Source organism: Ursus arctos, unplaced genomic scaffold, assembly GCF_023065955.2.
Source record: "Ursus arctos isolate Adak ecotype North America unplaced genomic scaffold, UrsArc2.0 scaffold_4, whole genome shotgun sequence".
Taxonomy (NCBI): domain Eukaryota; kingdom Metazoa; phylum Chordata; class Mammalia; order Carnivora; family Ursidae; genus Ursus; species Ursus arctos.
Genome location: NW_026623056.1, coordinates 76,050,080 through 76,056,079, shown reverse-complemented (window position 1 = coordinate 76,056,079; position 6,000 = coordinate 76,050,080).

Genomic DNA, 6,000 nt, shown 5'->3' with positions numbered 1-6,000 from the left:
AAAAAATATCATCCTCATTTAAATGAATACCCTACATCTTGAGCATCTTTTACTTTGTTTCACTTTGCCTGAATGTTGAAATCAATATGTATTTTCCAAAGGTCAATATGAAAGATTTTCATGAATGATTAAGTAATATAAGTTAATATGATTTGCTTATTTGTACAGAGTTCATTAACTTTAGCGTTGTCACAAAATTTATGTAGAAAGAGGAATATTGGCTCCATTTAGTTTTTTCTAAATAGTGTGACACCAAATTAGTGTACAAATTAAAGGTATTGCTGCATTAAAAACTTTCTAGAAAAGCTGACAAAGTTGTAAGAGATAAATTATTTATGCTTGAGGATTTTTGTTTCCACTCTGAACCTCATCAGTAAAGCCAGACTGCCATATGCAAATGCCATCAAAACATCCAGACCTGGAGAGCCTCCAGGCATCTTTAACTCAACTCATCTAAAACAAAACACTTGCTTTTCCCCAACTACCCTTCCTTCAGTCTTGCCTCTTTGACTTGGGGGCAGCACTGTCAATCCAGCTACTCGGTCTAGAAACTTTGAAATTATCCTTAACTCCTGTCTTCCTTGATCCCTCACATCCATTGCATCAGCTCAACCTTCAAAATGTACTTAGACTTGAACTACGTCTCCCTGCCTCGGGGAGAACCACCTTGATCCAAACCACTAATATCGGTGATCTGGATTTGTGCAATATCCTTTTACCTTCTCTTCACCCAACTCTGTATCTTTTCTTTACACAACAGATGGAGAGAATCTTTAAAAAAAAACTTAATTTCAATCATGTTACTCTTTTGCTCAAAACCCCCAAAGGCATCTCTTCTTTCTCAGCATAAAACCTAAGACCTAATTAAGGAGGGCCCTCGATAATCTGCCCCAACTCTAATTCCTTCCTCTTTGACTTCACACTCAATGCCTGTCTTCCTCTGTTCCATTCACACACATTAGCCTCCCAACATCCAGGCACATGTCAGTGTCAGGGTGAATAGACTGGAGCACTTTCCCTCCAATCTGTATGATTTCCTGTCATTTCATTCAGGTCTTTACCCAAATATCCCATCACTGAGACTTTCCAGAACTACTCTAAACTCAATCCTCCTTTTCAATATGCTTTCCACACGTTTTTTTGTTTGTTTGTTTGTTTTTTCTCCTGTGTGCTGATCATCATCTGATATATTATGTATTCTATTTATTTGTATTCTATCTATCTTCCCACCAGTGGAATGTATATTTCATAGGCACAGGGTTTTTTCAATGTTTGTTTGATGCTTTATCCCCAGTGTGAAGGACATATAAATGACACTTGATAAGTACTTGTTGGCTGAATGCATTATGGAAGCAAGTGATTTAAACTATAGAATAAATAATGCATTATTTCAATTATTGATGTTATATTTACATGATATCGTGAGGTAGGTAAGAGACGGCACTGCAATGCCCATTGGATAGTTGAGGAAAATGAGTATTGGCAGTATTCCCTAAATTATAACCTAGGCTTCTCAAATTCCTCAAACTTGTCAGATGCATTAGATTCTTATCACTGTTGTAACAAACTACCACAAACTTAGTGGCTTAAAACAATACAAGTGTATGCTTCTGGGGGTTTGGAATCTAAAGTAGGTCTCACCGTGTTAAAATCAGATATCCGCAGGGCCGTGTTTTTTTTCTCAAGGCTTCAGGGGAGAATCTGTGTCCTTGTGTTTTCCAGTGGTTACAGGTCACCTGCACTCTTTGGCTCATGGCCTTCACAGATACCTCACTCTACCCTCTACCTCCATGTTCATGGCTCTGTCTCTGACTTGCTGTCTCTCTCTTACACTTCTAAAGACACTGTGATTATACTGGGTGCACATAGATAATCCAGTATAATCTCCCCAGTTCAAGATCCTTAATCATGTCTACAGAGTCCCTCTTGTCCGGTAAGGTAACATATTTCTAGCTTCGGACATTAGGAAGTGGGCGACTATGGAGGGCTATGATTCTGCCTCCCCCATCAAAATAGTATTGAATGCTCTATATCATATTATAACTGTAATCTTACGTAAATTACACGAGTGAAAATTACATGATTTTTCTTAGAGAGGTTTTTAACTTTGAATCATAAATTTATTTAAAAAGTTATTAATCTGGAGCTTGTACTACTAGATAATTTTCTGTTGCTAAATATCTTCCTTTGAAATGGATAATATACTCTTTGCTTGTGTCTTTTCCTTTGGTTCTAATTATTCAAAGTAATTATACAATTTAATCATTGATTGAAACAACAGTTTGAGTCAGATGGTCTCTTTCACAGCATCTTTCCCCATGCTCATTTAAGGAGGTTTTTAATGTAAAGCTTCTGAACATTTTATTTTCTTCAGTAACTAAATATGAACAGTATACAAATTTTAAAAAATTAAAGGAGGCATGCTTTACTTGAGACAATATTAGTACCTGGAATTATCATTAAAATTTGGTTGGAAACCCATGAGGACTTACTGTACATCAGAAACCAATCACTTATCTGAAGTGATCCTGGTCCTGAGTCTTGGTGAATCAAACATTTTATATTCCACAGTTTACATTTTTCCCCCAAAGTAACCACTGATAAATAAAATCATGGGTATATTAACCTATGTTTGATATATGTGTGATTTAAGTGGAAAAAATGAGTAAATTTACTCTTCTTTTGAAACTTGTGAACAGAAATGCTGTCACGCTGTCAGTGAGTGGCCCACGGAGGCAGCTGGGCTTCAGGGTGTGTGCTATCAATGATTCTGTGTTACACGGATCCCCACAAATAGAAATGACTTTAAAAAAGTACATTATACATTTTGAATAAGAGCGTATCCAAATAAAAAATTACTATTGTGGTTCAATAAGTATGTAAGACAAAGTAAAAGGAGTTGAAATAGGGCAAAAATAATAAAGTAGATTTTACTCTTTGCATTGACTAAATAAGAAACATTTTTGTAAGACAAATTACAAGCTATTAATCGAAATTGACATTAGAAGTTATTTATGGCAAAAAAAGACAAACCACAGAATGATACTTCCTTGTATGAGGTATGAGGCATTTGAGTTATTCTATTTATATTCCACAAACATTCATAGTACAACTTTTGTGAATAAGGTACACAGAAAGACTGACATTGTGAAATGTTTTCTATGTGCCTGGCACTGTTCTAACTCTCCTATGTTAACTCATTTAATTCACTTATATTATACTAAAGAATGAAAGCTGAATTTTTGATCCAAAATTGTAATTACCAATTATAAAAGAAAGGTGTTGTTAGATGTTCATAACGCAGATTAATATACTGTCCACTCCACTTCACTCTTCAATCTGCACCTGTTTCATGACGGTGCTAAACTCCAAAAAACTTAAGTTGCCCTTGATTTCCACATGTTTCTTATTCAGATGCAGAAGAAACTAACCTGCAGTCTCCTGTAAAATATTTTGAGCTGATTTGCTGATTGTAGCAAATAAAAATAATCAGTTTCAAGATTTGGTAAGTGCAGACAGATACAATTTGTTTTGGTTTAATCAGCAGTAGCAATAGTTCTTTGGAGATAAAGTACATGATCTATTATAAGCTTAAGCCCTTAGAAATTTGTTTTTGTGAAAAAAATGGAAACAGAAGATTTCGTTTTTATTATGAATGCTTTAATATTTTCCTAAATTTACGTTCAATGATAGCAGAAGATAATTTATGGCTGGTATGTTGACTATAATTGTGTCTATACACTTTCTTGCCAGAACCCAAATTATTCATAACACCAACTTTGAATTTATGGGGCATTAATCAGAAAATCAGTTGTTTGAGGGAGTGTTACAAAAAGAGCCATGGTGAAGGAGTGTAAAGAGAAGCTTGCTTAGAGACGTACCATCAATTACAGACATACCATCTCATTTACTTCAGTAAGTCTTAGCCTAATATTTTGTTGAATCCACGTATCTTTTACACACAGATATCCTTATCTGTTACCCCATGTGTCATCTGACCTTTTACTCTCTGAAATTGGTTTGGAAATGTTTGAGGAAAGGAATGTCATTAGCTCTTTGGTATAGGCTTTCTGATCTTAGTATATCCTGCTAATAGAATCTATTTAGCTTAAAAATGAGCTACTATTTAGCTTCTTTAATCGTGCTTTTGTAAATATCCAGAATAAACATGCAAAACTGTATCTATACCTTGAAAGAGGCTGTAATGTTTCCACCAGCATCTATTCTTCTTTATTTTTAGCAAGATTATTTTTAACAGGATACATAAATATCCACTACAGACTATAATTTCTAGCCTTCTTGCACTAGAGCAGAAGAGATGTGTATAACCCCTGGAAAGTGCTTTTAGAAGGAAAGGGTACTTTCCCTTCTCTTTCCTCTGTGTGTGGACTGCAGTACAGGTATTGTGTTCAGTTAACCTTCACCAAGTGGACCTGTAACCCATTCTACAGATGGTCTGCTTTCCCAACATCATCAACCTTCCATGCCTGCCTTTTTCCGCTTAACATGAATACCACGTAAGAAGGAAGCAAATATATTGACTGTTCAAGCCACTGTGTTTTGTTGTCCTTTATGCAAATAACCTAGCTCATATTTCAACCAATAACGAATTTAGTAGAAAGATGTAGGAAAATTCTAGATGGAAAATAAAAAGCATGTGGTCTTGTCCCACTGGAACAGGGAGAAGGCTGAGCAAGGACACAGCTACTGCTGCTGGAGTTGGTAACCTCTGGTAAGTCACAGTAAAAATGTCACCGGGGATGCTTTAGAAGTTCTACCATATACCAACAGAGCTTCTTCTCTCAGCAAAAATGGTTAAAAACATGCAAAATATTTTGTTTCATGTTACTTTTAGTAATGCTCTACTAGAGAAGAACTTAGATTATTTTTTAAAAGGTGGCTCTACCCGAAAGAGGCAGGATATAGTACTGTGTCCCTAGGCTTTTCTCCATCTCCTCAGTCAGTCCAGCTGCTGGCATTGAATTAAAGACTTTGTTTGTTTGTTTGTTTCCCTAGCCTATGGTTCCAGATGACCTTAATGCAAGATCGGTGTATGCAGCTGAATGATTCATTGCAAAAGCTACCAGTGAAGAGGGCAGGTTGGGGCTGAAATCTAGCTTTGGCTCCTTTCAACATGCAATGGAATTGGCAGCACAGAGAGGGAGTAGCTTTCACTTTTTACAAAGGCACTGTGTCAATGCCTGTGGGAGGGCTGCAGCGCCTAGGGGGACCCTCTTTCTATGCTATTCATCTGGAGTGGTGTCTCATCTTTACCTCTCACTTTGAAGCCCCGCTGTCATTATGTTGTTATGTTGGCAAAGTTCTGAGGTTAGTCAAAATTTTTAAATGCAAAACAAAAACAAAAACAAAAACAAAAACAAAACAGTTTCAGAGATCAAAAGAAACAAACTAGCTATTTAAAGATAGAGCCTTTGATGCTGCCACTTGCATGTGGAACTTACCAGAAACAAGTAAACTGAAATTCTCCTATGTATGTTGCAGGAACTGCCTTGCAGAAATAAACGAACCAACAAACCATAATTACCTGGGCTGCAAAGCCTGTGAGGCATATCCCACAGGAATCAGGCGAAAATGTTGGGTAACTCTCAAGGATATAATTTCCCCTTTCTCATCCCTATCCCAGATGTGGCCTCAGAGGCAAATGAGCAAAGAAGAATCTGTGGAACAGCAACCCAGAACCGCCACATAAACTCGCCCAGGGGAATTCCTTGAATGCCAGCGCAGAGACTTCTTACATTCATTCCTAATAGGTATTGGCAATTGTTTGGAACAGAGGATGCTTGTTTCCGATGCTTTCATTTTCCAAATGGAGTTATCAGGATAGTTATCATGACCCTATTCTGATTTATATTTTACGTGGGAGAGAATTTAGTTTAGCATTTGGGTTAAAAACCTTCCGGAGAGGATTGCTTGTCATGAAAACATTGTGTAATTTGACCTTGGGATAGTAAGTGGACACGTTCTGTGTTGCCATTATTG